This window comes from Lygodium microphyllum, chromosome 5 (genome assembly GCF_053477565.2).
Source record: "Lygodium microphyllum isolate KBCC chromosome 5, Lygodium_microphyllum_v1.1.10, whole genome shotgun sequence".
NCBI lineage: Eukaryota > Viridiplantae > Streptophyta > Polypodiopsida > Schizaeales > Lygodiaceae > Lygodium > Lygodium microphyllum.
Window position 1 is genome coordinate 138000969 of NC_141139.1, and position 24591 is coordinate 138025559.

Genomic DNA, 24591 nt, shown 5'->3' on the forward strand with positions numbered 1-24591 from the left:
TATTTTCTTTATCAACTCAATGCACATTTGTGTTAATTAATGTCATGAAAGTACTTGTTTGCAAAGTCTTGTCATTATTTGGGATCGATTGTCTAACTTCTTTGACAGCAGGAATTGTCTCTTAGCCCTGTGTGGCTCTAACTGTGGCAGGGCTGCATCTGTAGCTCTGCCACCAAAAAAAAAATCTGCAACCGTCGGTATTAGCGTCGCAAAATAATTCTGCAATCATCAGTATTAGCATCGAAAATTCCTCTGTAACCGTCGTCGACGAAATTAGCGACGAAAATAGCGAGGCAAATAGCGACAGTTTTGTAGCAACGCTAATAGTGGCGCTAATAGTGACAACGGGAATATTTTTCATATATAAAGAAAACGTCGTTATAGCATGTATATGTTGTAGTGTATGCAAATAGAGGGGTCAATATTGCAAGGGGTGGAGGCCACCGAAAGCTTGGAGCATGTAGAGAAGCCAACATTGGGTAGCAATGATGGAAATACAGGAGTCCTTGAGAACGAGGTGGACTCATCCTTTTGTGGTGACATGTCTACCGACCTTCCAATGTATGCGGAGTTGTGTTAGGAGATTGACATGGGACCATAGGGTACTTCATACTTGGAGCATCCACCTACTTAGTTCGTTGACGAATTGCTTATAAGGATACATAAGATATGCATTTTAAGTAAGATCATTTTTTTGACATTTATATTACCGTGCTTTGTATGATTTATATTGATTATGCTAACATCAATTTTTGTTTGTGCAGGTGACCTTTGTGGATATGTAGATCATCACAATGAGTCGAGGGATGAGCGACGAGGAGCTACAAGATATCTTCACACGTATGTCTCCAGATCAAATGGCAAGATTCAGAGATATGGCGGACCAGGAGCTGTCTCAAACACCATCAAGCAGTTCCATTAGATCTACTTCAACGTGCTCTGATGCTTCAGTTTCCAGTAGACGAGGTTGACGCTCCAGACTTGGGCCAGATGGAGGGAGTGGTTCAGGGGGATGCTGTAGAGATCTGGATACAGTGAGCCCACGGTTGCCTCGGGATATAGGTGCTACTCGCTCTCATGGCGGTTCCAGAGAGCGTGGCTCAAGTGGTTGCTGAGGAGGTACCGACACAATGTCTCCATTTCCTCGTTTTGCTAGAGTTGTGTCAACTTCGAGATTTGTCACATCTACGGGGATGTCTACTCCAGTCACTCAAGCTTTTGCTTAGTGGTCCGCACGTGGCACCCCTACGGGTGCTAATCTCTGAGAGATACTACCCCGGTAGATATGCCTCCATTACAAACCGTGGTCCCACCAGATCTTTGCAGCACTCTATTACAAACCGCGATCCCATCGGCCTTGAGACTCGATATGCAAAGAGGCACGGTTTCATTGCATTGATCGATCGATTGTATGGACGTGACGGCCTTGTAAGTCACTCATCTTTCTTGTCTATAGTTATTAAGTTTAATTAAAATGCATTATTGTATGGTGGACTGATGTGTAGTTATTTCTCTTTTTGTAGAGTTCGTTTGATGCTCCTTTGCGAAGAGAGGAGGTTTCGAATGGCGAGGATCTATAGCTTGCCCTTGGATCCCTGGAGCTCACATACTCTTCTTTTCTTGTCACGTGATCTATGTAGACATTTTTGATGTAGTAGTAGTATCTTGCCATGATTGTACCAGTCACTTTCATTATGTGATCATGTATTTATTTCATGTATAAATGTTATGGTTTAAGTACACTTTGCCTTTATTTACACAAGCATTGTACACATTATTGAAACTATTTTGTATAGCCCAAATGAAGCACATATAGGTGCTATATGTGGCAAGGCAGCTTGCTGCCCTGCCACAAATTTTATTTTTTCTATGTTACCGTCGCTATTAGCATCGCAAATTTATTGTATGCATTGCTATTAGCGTCACAAAATTCGTCGGTATTAGTGTCATTATCAGCATCGCTACTTGCATCGGTATCAGTGTAACTGATAATTAACGAGGCTAGTACCGATGCAAATAGCGATACTGATAACGACGTTAGTACCGACTATTCTATGGCATCACCAATAACAATGTTTTTTGCGACGATAGGGGCAAATTTTTTAATGAGCATTTTCATCTCTTTTAACGTCGGTATAAGGCCTATATCTTGTCATGAAAGTGAAGGACAAGCACAATGAAAATAAGATCAAAGAGAAGAAGACCTCTGATAAAAGAAATGCTCATAATGACATATCTAAATATGAAAAAAAAAACCATAAGGGCCTGTTGATCCTTGACCCAAAACTTTTACTAGACCTTTTTTTTGTATATACTTGCCTCTGATGCTCCTTTCATAAGCCATGAAAAACTCCTCATGTAACTTAGCACTACAACCTCCTCTGTACACTTTGTGAAGCCCTTGTTACAGCCTCTAGATGTCCACCATGTTTTTGGTACCCACACTTAGCAGCCTCTGGATGATTACCATGTTTGTGGTGTGCCAACACTTTGCACGTGGTGACTCATTAAAGCCTCTACACACTTTGTGCCTCTTTGGTTATGATTCAAGAGGGGTGTGAGAGTTTGGCAATCACACACACTTGTAGGCCTCTTTGTATGGAGCAGTGGGCAAGGGAAATGCAAGTAGACTAGGAAGAGGTGACTAAATCCCATAAGCATAGTGGTGGAGAATGCTACTATCTAGGTACTATAAAGCATTATACTTGACTATCACTTTCATGAAGCTGAATGCAATATATCATGATACTTTTTACTTTTACTTAGTGTTATTATTATCATTGTTAGTCTCTTATACAAGATTTTTTTTATGAGTCCAACCTTCTATCTTGGAACCTAATTCACTTGTGCAACAATTAGTCTCTTACTATCTATGTCATTATGAGTCTTGTCTTCCTCTTCCATCCGCCATACCTGCCATGATCTACATACATGTTTCTAACAACCTTCATGCACCACATAATCCTCATGATTGTATCTAGATGTGACTTCCATAGCTTTTGCATTAATTGGCTAATTAGTCCCAATGCATAACTGAGGTCAAGACGAGTGATAGTGAGATAAATCAAGCTGCCCACCATCTCTCTATATATAGTGACATTCTCTATTTCATTCCCAACATCAAGTACAAGTTTGATATTCTCATCTAATGGTGTTTCAATGGCTTTATACTCATCATGCCATATTTCAGCAACATATCATGAACATACTCTTTTTGCAACAGCCATATACCTTGAGGTGTAGACACAACCTCAATCCCAAGGAAATATTTTAGCTCTCCAAGATCCTTCACCTTGAATTCAGCCTCCGCGAAGTTACTACATGTATATCTACTACATCATGTGTGTTCAAGGTCTATTTATAATTATCCTTATATGTGAAATTTTATTGAATAAAACATAACCCTTTTCTATTCAATTTGTAAATAACCCCTTTATATTACACCCTTCTACATGTAAAAAATGTATAAAATCAGTATTTAAAAAATACCTTATTTTGAACCCACGTGATGCACACATATATTCATGAGTAACTTAGCCAAGAGTTCCCCTATAATCATGACTTAATTTTAGCAATGCCATGATCATAATCTCCAATGATGATCAAATCATCTACATAAATCACCAAGAAAACATAACCATTCTTTGTCTTCTTTGAAAACAAGCTATGGCCCTACATGACCCATCTGAAAAACAACCTACTATAAATAAGTATTGATACAAGCATTCCATGTTCTTGGTGCCTCTTTCAGCCCAAACAATGTCATTTTTAGCTTGCATACATGTGTGGATAGTTAGGATGTGCATAGCTCTCTGATTATTCCATATACACCTCCTCAAGCAAGTCAACATTCAAGAATGCATTTTTTACATCCATCTACCATAACTTCTACCCCTTAGAAGTTGCTAATGCAATAATTGTTGTTACGATTTTCATCTTTCAAACCGGGCTGAAAGTCTCCTCACAGTCCAAGCCATACTGTTGTGCATATCCCTTTGCAACCATTTGGGCTTTATACCTTTCCGATGAACCATCTGAGTTTCATTTCACTTTATACACCCATTTACAACCAATGGGTGTTTTTTCTTCAAGCAAACTAGCAAAAGCTATGTTTCATTTTCAACATGTGTTCCACATTCTTCCTCCATGGCAGCACACCAATTTTCATTTGGAACTACCTGATTGAACTTTGTAGGCTCTCCGTAACCTGACACTTTAGTCATATATGCATAATGTCTAGTTGAAAACCCACTATATGACAACCTATCAATTGGTTTCTTAACCCTTTTAAACCTTCTTAGCTCCTGTTCACTCTACGCTTGGCTCTCATGAGGTGACACATACCTGATTTGTCTTACACAAGTGTCATAATTGATAGTATGCCGAATTCATTGTCAAGTCTATCACTACTAGGTGACTCTCTGTAACATGACACTTTAGTCATATATGCATAATATCTGGCTGAATACCCATTATATGTTAATCTATCAATTGGTTTCCAATTGACCCTTTCAAACCTTCTTAGCTGTGGTTCACCTTATGCTTGCCTCTCATGAGGCAACACATACTTGCTCCAGGTGTCATAACTGATGGTATGCCCAATTCATTGTTAAGACTATTACTACTAGGTGACTTATATCTAGATGTAAGCGGGCTAGTTACATCATAAAACATCTTCTCTTTGTCTTTATCTAATCTTCCCCTGATTGATGTATATGTGTCAATTGATGCAGAAACATGACTGCATACTCATCTTATTTGACTAAAAGTAGAAGAACCATCACCTATAGGTCCACTCATGGTAGTACTAGCTAAAGGATAATTTTGATCATGAGTAGGGCTAGCTAATCCATTAGAAACCACTGTATTTGAACCACCATTGCAATATTCCCTGTTGGCAGGGCATCGAAATGTCCCCCTATAAATTTCAAGAGAAAAAAATTTATTTATTTTTATTACACCCGTTGTCAACACTGACAACTGGTGAAGGGAGGGGGAGACAATGTGAGCCTGATGATGTGGTAGAGCTAGAAATGGAAACAGCGAGCTCGATCTCATAGATGACGTTAACAATGATGGGGGGATGGCACATGTGTGCCACCTCTCTCCCCTCCCCCCGCCCCCACCCCCACTATCTCTTCTTTTCCCCAGATGCATGGCGGCAGCCCAAATCGGTGGCCTAGATAGGTGGTATGAGGAGGGGCCCCGTGCCAGCCCCCCCAATAATAAACCCCCTCCTCAATTAAACTCCCCGTCCCATTGTAAAAGGGTGGAGAGGTACCACCTCTTTTCCCCCCCTTGCTGCCATCATGTAAGAGAGAGAGAGAAAGAGAGAGAGAGAGAGGGAGAGAAAGGGAGAGGTGAGGAGAGAGAGAGACAAAGAAGAAGAAGAAGAAGATGAAGATGAAGAGAGAGAGAGAGAGAGAGAAGAGAGAGAGAAAGAGGGAGATAGAGAGTGAGAGAGAAAGAGAGAGAGAGAGAGAGGGAGTGATAGAAAGAAGGAGAGAGAACCCCTCCAAGAAGGTTGTCCTTCTCTTTCCCTCCTTAGAGGGTGGCCACATGCATTTTCTTTTTTCTTTTTCCCCGAGCTCATCCCCTAAACTGCAAGCCAATTTTCCCCGATCGGTCCTCTTCTCCTCTTCTCGATCAAGTGGCTGCTAAAGTCTTGTGCAAGTTGCATCAAAAAAAGGAGAAGAGCAAGTATGGCCCCCAAGCAGAAAGTGTCATGCGCAGCTAGCCATCCCTCAATGAGCAATGAAGCCTTAGGCAAGGGCATCACTACCTATCCAACTGCGGTAACGGTCATAAGTAATGTATTTTCAAATTCGTGAATGCTTGCTTTGATTCATGCATGAGATGCATTAGACCCGTATTATGCCACACAAGAATAGGACATTGAAAAGGATAAGCTGCATCACAAGTATTTGAAGGATTGAATTCGCCAAATGAGTTTATCAAGAGAAGTTTATTGTATTTAGATGCTATGCGATGAATTCATAAACAATATATAAGGCTTCAATCATTGTCAACTTTCCGTCCTCAAAATAGTAGATGCATTTTCATCACTTTGAAGGTATATGTTGCAACTTGCATGCCTGATGGATTACATGGCAAGCAACTTAGTCTAGAAAAGAATCATTTTCGAAGCTCTAGACCTTTTTCCAAGCTCTTATTAATATCTCATGTTTGATAGATTGGGAATCTTGATGTTGTGCTTAGCTAGTACAAATAATGATGATAAGGATTAAAGACTAAGATTCCTTGGGATCCAAGCAATAACCACTATGTTTATCAATCTGAATTCGGGGATTAGGCTAGATAACAACTGTGGGTCTCAATGGCAAGTAGAGAGCTCAACGGGTTAGGATCAAAACCTGAGTCAAGGGAAATGCCAATGCTTTCGTACTTCTTGGGAAGAAGGCTCGGGTTATCGATCAATGTAAGTGACTAGTAGAACTTATGTCTTGTACCATTCCTCAAACCTTAACATATCCCTTAGCCAAAAGAAGAGTGTGTTAAGTAAACTTTACATAGAATTGCTCTGGATCCCAAGGGGGAGAGCAAATACGCTATGGAAACGTTATCGCGACCATTCCTGCAATGTTTGGAAAAGGATACCATTGTTTTGGTTGATTGATCAAATAACATCCTAAATGCTTTTGCATTAAATTGATTGTTGGGATGTGATTTAGATGATTATTCCATGTGCTTATGTTTGATGGTAAATGCATGCCAGGGGTGAGTGATGACAAGTTGCTATGGGGAATAAAGGAATGTTTTCTTGGAAGATGATATTAGGCTAATTGCCTTGATTGTGCTTGGTTCTTAATTGGATTAATTAATTAAGGATATTTTGCATGGGTGGATCATCTCTAAGGTCACACCACACTTCAACCCAAGAGGGCACTGCTCTATTCACAAGCCCAAGGTCGAGTGGTGAAAAGGCTTAACTATACCTGAACAAGAGAATGGCCTTTTTTTGGAGAGTAAGGAACTTTAGGTGAAGAGATTCTTATAGTTTGAAATGGATTAATAGAAATTGAATACATATGCAAAAGGTAAAATATTCTAATGGAAAAATATAGTTCTAAGTTGTAAGATAGAAAAGTTATCCTTTTCGAAAGCTTTGAGCCAAAATCAGCGGATTCACTATATTTAAACCCTCTACATCATGCGCATTCAAGACCTATTTTAAAAAAAACTTATATATGTGAGTTTTCAAGAAATAAAGCTCGCCCATTTTCTATTCAATCTATAAAGGATTCCTTTGTGTTGCATCTTTCTATAAGTTAAAACCGTGTAAACATGGTATATTTAAAACCACTTGTTTTAAACCCATGTGATATACTTACATACTTGTCAGTAAGGAATAAAAAAGAAACAATTTTTTAGTTAGCTTAGAAAAATCTATATAGGTGCAAATAAGCTTAGGGCAAGGCTCCAATCACATTTTTTGATGTACATATTCTCATTATTTAATAAACAATCAGATTGTCTTCTTAAAAAAATATATGTTTATCAAAGTTAGGGAAAATTATCCAAATTATCACTTGTATTTCTTCAAAACGTGATCCCATTACATCCCTTTTTTTATAATTTCTGAAATTATTGCTTATATATGTTTGAAATTTGATTCCCTTGTGCCTCTATAATTTGGTCAAAAATCGTAAAATGCTACTCAAATTTCATCTAAATCGTAGATCCAATTTTAGGGATATCTTAGAGAATTTTAGAAACTAAGGGGCATTTTGGGAGTTTTCCCTTAGATCCAATCATCCAATATTCAATTCACCATGCACCACTACCGTAAATAAAATTTTCATGTTTAGGACTCAAGGAAAAAAATTAAAGTAGCTATTTGAAGCCTGGTAAGTTGGATACAATATTTAGGAATTTAGAGGTTTGCTTTATACTAAAATTAGCTTTGATTTGCAAAAGACCTTGCTAAAATTGTGTAAGAAGGGAAAAATCCCTACCGATATTATATATACAACAACATAAACAAAAGTTACTAACCAAACCCTAAACCTTTGCTGATTTGCCCATATGCCTACAATTCATGATAGTGATAAGGAAACTCAAGCTTAAGTTTCTTGATCAAGACATCTACCGAGAGCACAAGCATCAGCATGATCATAATTCACATTGTTGTTTATAAACTGATAGATATTGATAGTTTTTGAACTATATGTTAAACTTTCAAGTGAAATAGTCAGAAAGCTAGGTCAGAGTAACTTTGTCTAGGTTGGCATAACCTACCTAGTTCTTGCCAAAATGAATTTGGCTTTAATGTATTGAAGATTGGAGAAGTATTGGAGATAGTAGCATTATCAATGCAGGGCAAATAACAAACAAGTTCAATCTAGAGGAAGAGGATAAGAAGTTTGTTGGGGAAGTTTTGGAGAGGAAGATTGATAGGTGGCCAGTGGCCTCCAAGGTTGGACTCAAGAGTATATGCAAAGGTGTTCTCCACCATTGGGAAAAACTTGTGGTTAAAATGAGGAAAATGAAGGATTTCGGTCAATATAGCAAGGGCATAGAAAGACCTATTCCCTCATATATTGGTGAACACATGGAAAGGAAAATTGGCGAAATCTTGGAAGACCATACACAAATGCAAAAAATTGAATGCATTGTTAAGTTAACAAACTTAAAAGGTTGACAACGACCCACCTATTATGGCACTGCTAAGAGGCAAGGATGATATGGAGAATGTATGAAGAAATTGTTTAGCTAGGCAAGTCTTAACAATACCTAATCATGAGAATGGCCTTTCTTTGGAGAGAAAAGAGAATTACATGAAGAGATTCTCAAAGTTTAAAATGGATTAATAGAAACTGAACACATATGGAGAAGGGAGATATCCTAATGGAAAAATATGGTTTTGAGTTGTAAGGTAGAGATTTTAGCTATTTTGAGAGCTCTCATCCAAACTTAGGGGATTCACTATATTTAAAGCCTCTATACCATGTGTATGGAAGGCCTATTTAAAAGTACCTCTATATGTGAATTTTTGAGAAATAAAGTTCACCCATTTTCTATTCAATTTTAAATGGCTGCTTTATGTGGAACCTTTTTATATGTTAAAAATGTGTAAAAATGGCATGGTTAATATCCCTTCTTTTAAACGCATGTGATATCCTTACATATTTGTGAGTGACCCCTTGAGCAGCCAAAATGGACCCATTTTTAAGATAGCTTAGAAAATTCTATATACGTACAGATACGCTTAGGACAATACTTGATCACATTTTCTGGTATACATGTTCTCACTATTTAATAAATGATCATCTATCTTATAGGAAAACATACGTTAATGACAGCCACGGAAAGTTTTCCAAACTAGTGCTTGTATTTGTTAAAAACTTGATCCCATTACACCCCTATTTTTGATAAAATTCTCAAATTATTGCTCATATTTGTTTAATCCCTCATGCCTCTGTAATTTGGTTAGAACTTATGAATTAAAGCTCCTCAAATTTCATCTAAAACTTAGATATTACCCTTGTAACTCTCTAAAATCAAATTTTCATGTCCAACACTCCAAGTAAGAAATTAAAGTAGCTCTTTAAGAGCTTGGTGAAATCCGATGCAATCCTTAGGGGAAGAGAGGCTTGTTTTATCCTAAAATCGGCTTCGATTTGCAAAAGACCATCGCAATGAAAAACTTGTGTGGGAAAGGAAAAATCCTTACCAAAATCATATAATATAGCCCAAGGTATCCTGTCGAAAAATTATGAAGAAAATAACAACTCAAATTTCCAAGTTCCTCCTCATTAAAACTCAACAAAACAAGTACGACACAAACAAAAAGTACTTAGCAACCCCTAATGAAACTTTGTCGATGTGCCCATACATTTTTATAATTCATGATAGCGACGAGGCGATTCATGCAAGGTATGTTCATGTTGTGTACGTGGAAGGTTGACTTTCCTGAGCAATATGGCATCTGCCGGCCAGAGCTCATCAGGCATCACCATAGGCGTAGCAATAATCGCAACAGAAGGAACCAGAGCCCTCATCGGCGCAGCAGCCAGAGCACTCACTGCGGTGCAAGCATTTGTCCGGGCAGCTGGACAAATCTTGCATTAATGCCGGTGCTGCTCCCACGAATATACCCATATCCTGCTTGCCCACCTGATGATCATCATGATCATCATCATGACCACTACGAGTGTCGCTCCTACCGCTCAGTAAGCTCATCTGCACGATAATCAATACGATCGATACCAGCACTAGAGTACATGAGCTACAGCTGGAGCTTACCATTCTCCTTCTCTCTCTCTCTCTTACAATCACCTCCTCCAGAAATAGTAGTCGGTAGCGGAACAATCAAGGAAGGATTTTCTTCGGTAGATGGCAGGAATTGGCTTTAATATTGTCATAGGAGCAAGAACATGCTGCCTAGTTCTTGCAACGAAGGAAGTCTACCATTTCTTGTCACATGTTAAGCTCAAAGACAAGGCATGTTCTTATGCATTAGAAAAAAATTCACTAAAAATGTGCCATCACCAAAATTTGTCTACATTCTCAAACTTGACCAGAGATATGACATTACAAGAAGTTGTCCACAGACAATTGTTTATTATTCTTTTCCAAATGAGATATTGATTGTACAAGTTCAATTTAATTTGTTTTATACCACAATCCGTTTGTAAGTTGTTGGGTTTTTCCTTCTTGCATAGTATAATTGTTAGCAACTTAAATGTTCTCATGCATTTTCATTACCATTCAAAGGTCGATGGCCCCTTATCTCAATGTTTCTCTTTATCTCCTTAATACTCTTTCATATTTAAAAACATGTTTTTGGTTGAATGGTTTGCATGTAGTTTGTGTGTGTGTGTGGACATATATGAAAGTGGATAATTTTAAGGAGAGACATACATCAAGTAGAGCTCAATCCCTAATTATTTTCCAATTTGCCATCCCATCAAGCCTTGCATGATTAAATAGATGAGTTGGCTACTAGCTAGCTATATAGGCTACGTTGGTGGTTAAGTAGTGGTTAGAATAAGTTATATGGATGATTCATTAAACCAATGTCTATTCCCTTGAAAAACTTGTGGAACTTCGTGTGATATGTAAAAGCAAGAAAGCGGCATGTCCTTGATATACCATCTTCTTCATAGTTCGTGACCTTCGGGAGTCTAACTGTAGCCCACAAAATGGACATGCATGATAATCTGAGGTAACCAAACCTGTCCAAACATCTCTATCCAGTGAATACAAACTTGAACGAGCTATGATAGATATTACCAACAAGAACGGAAATATACTTACTTGAAAACTCTCCGAATCCTGGAAAGCCATGCATGGTCCACATAAGAATGACTCTTGGCGGACCGCGGGCTTGCTCATATCGTGCATGGTAACCCACTCCTCCCACAAAATCTTAAGCTCATTGACTAATGGACGAAGATACATGTCCATATTTTTGACTTTGTAGCGGCCGAGAATCAGCAAGCTAAGGATGAGATGTCCCTTCTTCATAGAAAGCTATGGAGGGATATTGTAGTTGACAAGGACTATACGCCACACACTGTAAGAAGTTAAGCACAGACCGAATGGGTTCACGCTATCCATAGCAAGACCAAGCTGAAGATTTCTTGGCTCTCAGGCAAAGTTTGGGAAGGTAGAGTCAATGTGGCTCCATGTGCGTGAATCCGTTGATATTCGTTGAACTCCATCTGTGGACCTATTCTGCACATGCCACGTTGTCAAGCTCGCCATGCCGGACGTATGAAACATGTGGTTTATGTGGGGGATAAGTGGAAAGTGTCTAAGAACTTTTTAAGGAATGGTTTGCCGTTGCAAGTCCTATCCATACCTGTGAACACCACACTTTGGACATGTCTCCATAGTCTCATATTTTCCTTGGAACACTATGCAATCATTGATACATGCATAGATGCTATTGTAGTCCATGCCAGGCTTTCGTAAAACATGTCACGCATCATCACGTGACTCAGGCATGGTATTTGCAAGTGGTAATATATTATACTTTAGTAACCTGAAAAAAATCATAAAATACCTTGAAAAAGCACAAATGTTTTTAATGATAGTATTGAAAAGAAATCAACGAAGCATGCATATAAGGTACTTGAACAACTCGGTCACACTCATATCGCTCCACCCATATTTTACTTGCACACTTAGGAGTACAAGGAGTGTCTTCATGTGAGATACTCGACACCCACCATATAATGGTATGGATGCTTCCTCTCTAAGGGGATTAAAAGTTTCGACATCCATGGGCATCAATGCATTGATCATTGCCTCCATCTTAGACTCCAAGATTGTAGGTAAGTCTGGAAGGTTGCATATCTCCTTTGGTATTGATGTTATAGATTGGGTAGTACCTTCCAAGTGGTGGATTGGCTCAGGCACTCCGTCCATCGCACGACCACAAACTCTTCTAACTAGCCGCAAATGGTTCACTCCTCCTTCGGACGAGACATCACCTCTATAGATAGAAATTTTTCCAGCCACACCCAATGTTTTTGTATCTGGTATTCAATTAGCTTGCGAATACAATGTATGATTGATATACACTTTTCTTACCGTTTGCTCAAAATCTCAGATCGCTTGATCAATGATCTTATATTGAAACTCACCGAAGCGTCGTATGTGTTCTATAGATAATCAACGTTTTTGTCTAATTGCAAGCTTACATTGAGAGCAATGACATGGGACACGCTGATTAAGATACGCCTCATGTTCTAATTGAACATCACGATCTTCATTGTTTTCCATTTGGTCTACGTTACGACAAACAATTTGTTTTTGTTATCATTCTTTTTTTCTTTCTTAAATTGTTTGAGAAGGGATTTCTTGTCTTGTAACTCAACAAAATTAACTTATGTAAAGTCTCCAACTCACCATAAATTAACACATGTTGGAGTGTTTTCCATCTCGTGGTATTGCACCAGACCTCACCACTACTCTCTCTTTGTTTTTTATCCATTCATTCTCTGCTCTCCTTCCATCTCTCTCTCTTTTTCTCTTCCTTTATTATGTTGTATGTTTATTCCCTCTTTCTCGTTCCTTCTTTCTTTTTCTCTTCCTCTCCCTCTCCCATTTCCTTTAACAAAACATCTCTCTCTCTCTACTACCAATTTCCTTTAATAAAACATCTCTCTCTCTCTGCTACTGCCACTGCCACTACCATTGCCACTGCCACTGCCACTACCACTACCACTATAATAAACAAGAAAAGAAAAAAAAACAACAATAACAATAACAACTGCTACTACTACTACTACAACAACAAGAACAAACAAGAAAACAAGAGAAAACTACTACTACTACCACTACTACAACAACAACAACAAACAAAAAAACTAAACAACAATAAACAAGAAAACAAAAAAAACTACTACTACTACTACAACAACCATGACTACGATGACTATGACTATGATTACGACTACCACAACAACAAACCACTACCACTACCACTACAATAAACAAGAAAAGAATGAAAAACAACAAGAACTACTACTATTACTACTACTACTACTACTACCTCTACTACTACTACTACAATCGCGACTATGACGGCTACGACCACGACTACGACTACCACAACAACAAAAAATAAGAAAAGAAGAAATTAAAAAACAACTACTACTACTATTACTACCACTACCACTACTACTTCTACGACTACCACAATAACAACAAACAAGAAAATAAGAAATTAAACAACAACCACTACCACTACCACTACCACTAGTACAACTATGACTACCACAACAACAACAAACAAGAAAAAAAGATTAGAAGAAATAAAAGAACAACAACAATAACAACAACCTCTCCCTCCCTCCCTCTCTCTCCCTCCCTTCCTCCCTCTCCCTCTCTTTCTCTATTTCCCTATTATGTTTAATGTTTTCTCCCTCTCTCTCTCTCGTTCCTTCTTTCTTTTTCTCTCTTCCTCTCCCTCTCTCATTTCCTCTCTTTCTCTCTCAATACATATAATTTTTAACAAAAACAAGTAAAAGAAAATGAGAAAAAATAAAAACAAAGCAAGAGGGAACAATGCACTCACCGCAAAGGCCCGAGGATGGATTCAGCGGCTCCTCTTTGCGACAATGGCTCCTCTTCGCCCTCCGTACACTTTCTCCTCTTCTTCGCAAATGGCGGTGGTAGCAGTGAAAAGCTTTCCTTCTTCATCTTTCTCTCTTTCTCTCCCTCTCCCTCTCAAATGCAAGATGGAGTTCACTCTCCCTTTTTCTCTCCCTTTCGCTCTCTCTTTTGTTCGTTCGCGCAAAATAGCACGCTCCCTTTTGCTCTCCCTTTCGCTCTCTCTTTTGTTCATTCGTGCAAAATAGCACGCTCGGGTTTCGATCGTATTTTTTTGTCTGAGTACCGTTGTTATTTGCGTCGCAAATGGCAATGCCGCTAATTTGCGTCGGAAAGTGCTGTCGCTATGCCTCCGTATCCCTGTAGTGTTTGCTTGCATTGATCTTCTTTTTCTTCTCCTTCTCCACCCCTTTGCTTCCATTGATCTTTTTCTTCCTTGACTTTACCTACATTAGTCTTCATGTCCCCCTCAAGAAAATATACTTGTATGATGACTAGAATGTCTTCAAAGTCTTTAAATAAGATCATTGATTATACCTTAAAACAAGTATATTCATCCCTCCGTACAAGTGGAACCAAACAAATCTTCCATGTAGTATAGATGAGCAACATATGCCATGTTACTCTTCATGAATGATAACCAATCAAAAAGCTTCAAATAACTGAGAATAACCAACAAACCAGATAATCTTGAATGTGCTTAAAAAACACAAGCTCCAAGAAGCATTAGATTAGTATGAAAAGATACTAGTTGTGAAAAACTTAATGTCAAGCTTGATGATTCTTGATCTTCAGGTGGACTGCTCCAAATCTTCTTCTTGAGGGTTAACTTGCTAGAAACTAATCAAATTCTAGTAACAAAGGGTTACTTGATCTGAGAATTGTGAGAAAATGAAGTGGAAAAAGCTTGAAGAAAAATGGTTATGGAGTCTCTATTTAGCGTTTCACGACACGATTGATTTTTATGTTGTAGCAGCTCCCACCATGGACTATTTGGGCCCAAAATTTATTAGGAGAAAGCTTATATGATGGTCTCCAAATTCCCTATAGCTACTGAATGAACCATGGTGTGCAGGAGGAGAATTGATGGTACGAACAATGACATGTGCATATAGGAGAGCAATGACAAATTTCAGCAATGCCAGGCAGAGGGAGCAACAATATTGTGCTACGATGTGACAGAGAATTGTGCGGGAAGTCAACGGAGAGAATCATAGAAGAAATCATGATAATATATGGCTTGTAGAGAGAGTTATGAAAGCTCAAAGTAATATAGGTCGAGTATGGCTATCGCTTCCAAACAGTGGGTATGAGATTCAAGGTGAGAGAATCAAAATATGCATTCAAACTAAGCTGATAAGAAAAGCTAAGAGGAGTGAGAGGAGAGCTAATCCATGCTTGAATGAGCTCTGATACCATGTCAAAAACACGAATCTAGAGCGGGTGGAAGATGAAGACAAGACTCATGATGACATAGACAATGAAGAGACTGACTATTACACAAGTGAATTAGGTTCCATGATAAAAGCTTGGACTCATAAACACAATCTTGTGTAAAAGACTAAAGATGATAATGACACTTAATGAAATTAGAAACTATCATGATATATTTCATTTAACTTCATGAAAGTGATAGTCAAGTACAATGTTTTATGGTAGATGGATAGTAGTGTTCTCCACTACTGTGCTTATGGGATTGAGTCACCTCTTCCTAGTGTACTTGCACTTCCCTTGCCCACTGCTCCATACAAAGAGGCATATAAGCAAGTGGTGTGATTGCCAAACTCTCAAAAAAGTGTACTACTAATTATGGAATGTTTTATGAGCATGGAAAGGCGCTTGATTTAACAAGTTATATAGATGCAGATTGGGCTAATTGTGCCTATGATAGAAGGTCAACTAATGGTTATACTTTCAGCCTCGGTAGCAATATGATCAACTAGAGTAACAAGAATAGTTTGTCTTGTGAAACTACTTCATGACTTGGGTATACAGTTAGACAAGAAGGTCATATTGCATTGTGACAATTTTAGTGTGATATTGACTGGCAACACTCTCTATCATGCTAGATCCAAACACATTACCACGTCATCAGGGAGATGGTTCTTGCTAGACAAATGGATCTACTCCATGTAAAGATAAAAGAGCATGTAGTAGATATCTTTACCAAATCACATGGTAAAGAGAAGTTTGTGCATTTCAGGGAGCTACTTGGAGTACAACAATTAGTTTGAGCTTGAGGGGGAGTGTTAAGATTCAATCTCATGATCACCATCACCAACTCCATCTTAATAGCTATAGTCATATATCTGTCATCAAAGACCATGTGTGTTGTAATAAATGAGTGGAAGACTCAACCATAGTTAGTGACATAGTCAGTTAGTGACCTAGACTATTATGTAGTGTTTGACTAGACCTTAGTCTATAGCTCTCAATAATGAAGGTGAAGAATATGACATTACTCCACTCTCTGTGTGTGGACTTCTCTCATTCTCTCTCCCTCTAAAACTTTGACACTCTAGTGGATTGCGGCTGTTTACTTCTCAGTGATGGGTTTATTGGCTTGCTTTTGTGGTTCGAAGAGTGTTGCAAGTCCTATTGGTGGGTTCATTTCTCACCTTAATTCCCCCTTAGTGTGTTCCTTGTTAATGAGATTACTTTGCTAGTTTATGCCTACTCATGATCACCATCACCATTACTTTTCCAATTGTAATAAATGAGTCGAAGACTCAACCATACTTAGTAACATAGTTAGTTAGTGACCTAGACTATTATGTAGTGTGTGACTAGACCTTAGTCTATATGCTATAAATAATGAAGGTGAAGAATATGAGAGTGCTCTACTCTCTATGTGTGGGCTTCTCTCATTGTTTGTGTCTTTCTCTCTCCCTCTAAAACTTTGGCACTCTAGTGGATTTGGGTTGTTCACTTCTTAGTGATGGGTTTCTTGCTTTATTTTTGTGGTCCCAAGACTGTTGCAAGTCCTATTGATGGGATTATTTCTTAGCTTAATTCCCTGTTAGTGTGTTCCTTGTTAATGAGATTACTTTGCTAGTTTATGCCTACTCATGCACTTGAATGGTGTGATGCAAGGTGAGCTGTGCATAATTAGGCTTTCACCTTCAATGTAAGGTGAGCTATGCATAACCAAGCTTTTCACTTTGCACTTAAGTGTCTATAATGCAATGTGAAACCTTCAATGAAATCATTCAGACACCCACCCAGGCAGTCAATGATCAATGTGTCTACTAGGTAGCAAGTTGTAAGTGATCGACTAATTTGGTCAATTCTTGGGCCTAGTGGGGCAAATTCTGGTGTTGGTCAGTTCTATGGTCACACTCGCAGCTCTGGGATCTAGATAGGGTCGCTCAATATTTAGCTCGCAACCTATGATATGTTTGGGAGTCTAGCTGGTACTTAAGAATGTCTTCTGGTCCTAGTAATCTTCCAATTCTTATGTCCCAGATGCGAATCTCTAATCCTTTGAGTCCTAGATTTGGTCAAGGGCAACTTAGAACTCGGTCATCTGAGTCATAGGAATATTGTTGGAGTGGTGGAAAAAAGACACCAAATGACAAAAAATTCATGGCAATGAATTAGTTAATCAAATGCGCTTCCAACTGTGACACTATCCTTATTGTTCAATTAGCAAGGAGGGTTCTAGGCATACATGGAATCACCGAAAGAGATGCCACAATGGATTTTTGCTGCTCTCTTAATGAGTTGCTCTCTCTGGACCTAGTGCTCTCTTTGTCAATCTCTCACAAGCTCAAATGAGTTGTTTTCACCCTTTTCTTTCCTTTTAATGGTCTCTATTTATTCCCTTACTCTCTATTTTTCTTCCAAGATATTCAAAATCTTTTTTTCTCTTTTTCACTGCTTCCTTGTTTCCTAGTTATTACAAAGACTTATCTTTTATTTCTTCTTTATTATTTCCCAAACCTTAATGTATCCTACTAATGAAAAACAACATACCACTAATCTAATTAATGTTTCCAAATCTTTCAGCATCTTAACTATCAAGCAAAGGAGATCAAATATCCTCCGACTCTCTTACTTCCTACCTAAACTGAGGATTGTTTCGGAGACAAACTCCTACTCTATTGCTCAATTTGGAATGCACCAACACTCAAGATTGAATCTGTTGGTCCCAGCAATAGAAGAAAAATGTCGTTGTTATTGCTAGCAACCACTAAGACCGTACGCAACACTTATCAAGTCAAGCATTTCAAACTAGTGGTAATGGCTACCTCTCACATAGCCATGCATGCTCTCGTACAAGGATAGAGTGAGCTTACCATTGAATATGATCATTGCAATCCTCCTCCTCAAGTCCTTCGATGGCTCCATGATCTAAGATGCTAGCTCAAGCAAGCTCCATCTCCATGTGCCTAGCTCCAACCTCCATAGTTGTGAGTGCGAGAAAAAAGAAGAGAAGAGAGAGAAGAAGATGAGAGGAGAATAAGAGCTTCTCTAAGATCCCTCACTCACACACACTCAAACTCTCCCTCTCTCATGCACAAGAGGAAGGAAATGAGAGAGGGAGAGGAAGAGAAAAAGAAAGAAGGAACGAGAAAGAGGGAATAAACATACAACATAATAAAGGAAGAGAAAAAAAAGAGAGATGGAAGGAGAGAAGAGAATGAATGGATAAAAAACAAAAAGAGATTAGTGGCGAGGTCCAATGCAATACCACGAGATGGGAATCACTCCGACATATGTTAATTTATGGGTGGTTGGAGACTTCACATATGTTAATTTTGTTGAGTTACAAGAGAAGAAATCCATTCTTAAACAATTTAAGAAAGAAAAAAAGAATGATAACAAAAACAATTTTTTGTCATATTGTAGACCAAATGGAAAACAATGAAGGCCGTGATATTCAAGATCACGAGGCGTATCTTAATCAGTGTGTCCCATGTCCTTGCTGTCAATGTAAGCTCACAATTAGAAAAAAATGTCGATTGTTTATAAGACACGTACGACGCTTCAATGAGTTTCAATCTGAGATCATTGATCAAGAGATCTGATATTTTGAGCAAACGGTAAGAAAAGTGTATATCAATCATGCATTGTATTCACAAGCTAATTGAATACCATATACAAAAACATTGGGTGTGGGTGGAAAATTTTCTATCTATGGAGGTGATGTCTCAACCGAAGGAGGAGTGCACCATTTGCAGCCAGTTAGAAGATTTTGTGGGCGTGCGATGGACGGAGTGCCTGAGCCAATCCACCACTTGGAAGGTACTACCCAATCTATAACGTCAATACCAAAGGAGACAAGTAGCCTTCCAGACTTACCTATAATCTTGGAGTCTGAGATGGAGGCAATGATTGTTGCATTGATGCCCATGGATATCAAAACTTTTGATCCGCTTAGAGAGGAAACAACCATACCATTATATGGTTGGTGTCGAGTATCTTGCGTGAAGACACTGCTTGCAATCCTAAGTGTGCAAGTAAAATATCCGTGGAGAAATATGAGTGTGACTGAGTTGTTCAAGTACCTTGTATGTACGCTTCATTGATTTCTTTTCAATACTATCATTGAAAATATTTGTGCTTTTTCAGGGTCTTTTATGATTTTTTTTTAGGTTACTAAAGTATTATATATTACCACTTGCAATTACCCTGCATGAGTCTCGTGATGATGTGCGACATGTTTTACGAAAGCTTGGCATGGACTACAATAGCATCCATGCATGTATCAACGATTGCATACTGGTCCAAGGGGAATACGAGACTATGGAGACATGTCACAAGTATGGATAGGACTTGCAATGGCAAACCATTCCTCAAAAAGTTCTTAGACACTTTACGCTTATCCCTCGTATAAGCCACATGTTTCATACGTCCGGCATGGCGAGCTTGACAATGCGGCATGCGCAGAATAGGTCCATAGATGGAGTTCAATGAATATCAACGGATTCAAGCACATGGAGCCACATTGACTCTACCTTCCTAGACTTTGCGCGAGAGCCAAGGAATCTTTGGCTCGGTCTTGCTATGGATGGCGTGAACCCATTCAGTCTATGCTCAACTTCTTACAATGTGTGGCCTATAGTCCTTGTCAACTACAATATCCCTCCATGGCTTTCTATGAAGAAGGGATATCTCATCCTTAGCTTGCTGATTCTCGCCTCTACAAAGTCAAAAATATGGACATGTATCTTCGTCCATTAGTTGATAAGCTTAAGATTTTGTGGGAGGAGTGGGTCACCGTGCAAGATATGAGCAAGCGCGATGGTCGACGGTCTACCAATATTCAAGTCATTCTCATGTGGACCATGCATGGCTTTCCGAGATTCGGAGAGTTTTCAAGTAAGTAGGCTTCCGTTCTCGTTGGTAATATCTATCATAGCTCGTTCAAGTTTGTATTCACTAGATAGACGTGTTGGGACAGGTCTGGTTACCTCAGGTTATCATGCATGTCCATTGTGTGGGCCATAGTTAGTAGACTTGCGAAGGTCATGAACCATGAAGAAGATGGTATATCAAGGGCACGCCACTTTCTTGCTAGAGGGTCATGAACTCGGGCAAAGTTCATGACCCACTTACAGATCAAAGGATTCCATGCATATTTTCAAGAACCTGAGCAGCTTGCTATGGGACCACATCACACGAAAGAGAGACACTGTAGGGGCACGAATGGATTTAAAAGAGGTAGGCAAGATGGAGGCGCTTTGGCCGCAGTCAAGTGTTGATGGTCGCTTGCAGCTACCTCGTGCTCCTTGGGTTTTGTCCACTAAAGAAGAGGGCATTGTGAAGCAAATGGTCAAGTCTATCGGCACTCCGACGGGTATAATGCATTCTCTTAGGTTCGTGTTTTCTAAAGACGATCAATTATCAGGGCTAAAATCCCATGATTGGTATAAGATATGTCAGGTCTGTACTATAAATGGATTGTAAGTGGCCTGCATATTTTGCTATTTGGAGTGTAGTCGTTGTTCATAATGCTTCCTCATTTGTGGTAGTTTGTACTACCGATCGCGATCGTAGGATGCCTTACTCCAAAAATATGCGGGGCGATTTACAGGTTGTCCACTTAAGTGCAATGGATCTCACAAAAGGGGATTAAGATGTCCTCTATTGAATCCGTAAGGCGGGAAGCAGTGGAGACAGTCCGTCTCTTTGAGAAATGCATGCCTACCAGCATACTCACAATACAAATCCACCTTCTTGGGCATCTTATAGATGAACTGGAGATTGCTAGACCTATCCATACGCAATGGATGTTCTTCTTGGAGCACTTCATGAAAACCCTGAAAGGCTTTATGCGACAATGAGCTCCGCCAGAAGGTAACATGGCTGAAGGTTGATTGGTATTTGAGGCGTTAGTGCATATTTCACAATGGCTACCAATGGTGGATTCAAACAATAGTAAGCTATGGTCGTTAAGAGATGATGATAGATTGACCGGAGGTGTGGTGGTTGGAAATGGGTAGAAAAAAGAATGCATGCTTTAATGGAGGAGAAAGTGAATCGCTTTTGTATGTTGCACCATGTCTCTATGGAGACGTGGCTCGCTAGGTACCGGCAACCTAGGAAAGATCGAGAGGAAGCGGGATCTGAGTTTCAATGTAGTACATGCCATCAACCAATTCAATATCGTGAGGGCATTGAGGAGATGCCACGGTTTATGTCAACGTGATGGTTGCATGGAGCTTTGACCGCAGCGTCTCGCGAAGGGGCGAAGGTCTCAACCGAGGAGTGGGAGTTCTCGAGGGGATGTAGTCCAAAGGTGATGACGTGTTTAAGGTTTGTTGTATCTATATTTTATATGTGATAACTAATTGAGTGCTTCAATGTTCAATACAAAATATATAGTGTGACATGGTCGTGCAGATGGCATTTCCACATGTAGTGTATTGACAAAATGCACTCCACAACAGATTGTGGTACTATGGCAAGGTTTGAGCAAGAGAGCTGACGACAAGAAATAGATCCAAATAGGATTATAGATGAGATGGAGTATTTTGGAAACTTGCAAAGTAATGTCTTAGTGGATTACTGTAGCTTCTCCATGATCCTATTCGATGTGCAATGGCTCAAAGTGCTACTTGAAGTAGTTGGAGCAATAGTTTGACGAGGTCCATCAAGATTTCTCAAAATAGATTCCAAAAAAAAATAGGCGGATTTACATGACATGTTTGTGTTGCCGGCCCATTGTGAACAATTACATAAACTCATGTATTTTTTAATTGTATTACGATATGGTGCATGTCACAATAGTTAAATCTCTCTTGTACGTAATTGTGAACATCTAATTTTCTATCCAAACCCTCGACAACCTCGATGGTGGTACGTTATACCTTTAGCTCCCCGAAGTGCGAGAATATATGATCAAAGCAATGTTCTGAGCTTAGATGAGCACAATATGCAAATAGAGGGGTCAATATTGCAAGGGGTGGAGGCCACTGAAAGCTTGGAGCATGTAGAGGAGCCAACATTTGGTAACAATGATGGAAATGCAGGAGTCCATGAATTCTTTGAGAACGAGGTGGACTCATCCTTTTGTGGTGACATGTCTATCGACCTTCCAATGTATGCAGAGTTGTGTGAGGAGATTGACATGGGACCATAGGGTACTTCATACTTGAGCATCCACCTACTTAATTCGTTCAAGAATCGCTTATAAGGATACATAAGATATGCATTTTAAGTAAGATCATTTTTTTAACTTTTATATTACCGTGCTTTGTATGATTTATATTGATTATACTAACATCAATTTTTTTTTGTGTAGATGACCTTTGTGGATATTTAGATCATCACAATGAGTGAAGGGATGAGCGACGAGGAGCTACAAGAGATCTTCACACGTATGTCTCCAGATCAAATGGTAAGATTCAGAGATGTGGCAGACCAGGAGCTGTCTCAAACATCATCAGGCCGTTCCATTAGATCTACTTTGGCGTGCTCTGATGCTTCAATTTCCAGTAGATGAGGTCGACGCTCTAGACTTGGGCCAGATGGAGGGTGTGGTTCAGGGGGATGTTGCGGGGATCTTGATGAGGTGAGCCCATGGTCGGCTTGGGATATAGGTGCTACTCGCTCTCGTGGCGGTTCGAGAGAGCATGGCTCAGGTGGTTGCTATGGAGGTATCAACACAATGTCTCCATCTCGTTGTTTTGCTGGAGTTGCATCACCTTCGAGATTTTGTTACACTTGTGGGGATGTCTACTCCAGTCACTTGGGCTTTTTCTTAGTCTCCGTAGGTGGCACCCCTACAGGTGCTACTCCGAGAGATACTATCCCGGTAGGTACACCAGATCCCACCGGCCTCCATTACAAACCGTGACCCCACTAGATCTTCGTAACACTCTATTACAAACCGCGATCCCACCGGCCTTGAGACTCAATATACAGAGAGGCATGGTTTCATTGCATTGATCGATTGATTGTATGGATGCAACGGCCTTGTAAGTTACCCATCTTTCTTGTCCGTAGTTACTAAGTTTAATTAAAATACATTATTGTATGGTGGACTGATGTGTATTTTTTTTTTTTGCAGAGTCCGTTTGATGCTCCTTTGCAGCGAGAAGAGGTTTCGGATGGCGAGGATCTATAGCTCACCCTTGGATCCCTGGACCTCATACACTCTTATTTTCTTGTCACATGATCTGTGTAGACATTTTCGATGTAGTAGTAGTATCTTGCCATGATTGTACCACTCGCTTGCATTACGTGATCATGTATTTATTTCATGTATCAATGTTATGATTTAAGTACACTTTGCCTCTATTTACACAAGCATTGTACACATTACTGAAACTATTTTGTATAGCCCAAATAAACCACATAGTGCTATATGTAGCAAGGCAGCTTGCTGCCGTGCCACAAATTTTATTTTTTCCCTGTTACCATAGCTATTAGCATCGCAAATTTACTACATGCATCGCTATTAGCGTCGCAAAATTCGTCGGTACTAGTGGTTTTGAGTTGTAAGGTAGAGATTTTAGCTATTTTGAGAGCTCTCATCCCAACTTAGGGGATTCACTATATTTACAGCCTCTATACCATGTGTATGGAAGGCCTATTTGTAATATTTCCAAAGGCCAAAAGGATAATGTGCAATAAGGGAATTTTTTTTAATTTATCCCCTCCCTCCCCCAGCCGACGGTCGTGCTGGAGGAGAGAGAGGGGAAGCACGATGACTAAGCACTGTGCTGGAGCTCGTGGGAGGGAATGGCCATGCACTCGGGCCGCATGCGGGTGGGGAGGTCCCCTCCCTTCACCTATAAAAGATCCTATGGGAGGGGAGTAATGGGGGGAAAGAAAGGACTGGCCATAACGTTGCATGTCAGAGGAGTGTGGAAAGGGATACTTGTGAGGGAGGGTCGTGAGTTTGAATGACTGCGCCAAGCCGTGGAGGAAAGGAGCTGAGGGTCGGATGCGCCGCCTGAAGCTGTGAATGTTGCTAGCGCCGTCGCCAATTGGTGTCGTCTGTGGAATCATGACCAGCAACAAGCTTCCTATTCTCTTTTCCCTCCCTGCCACGTG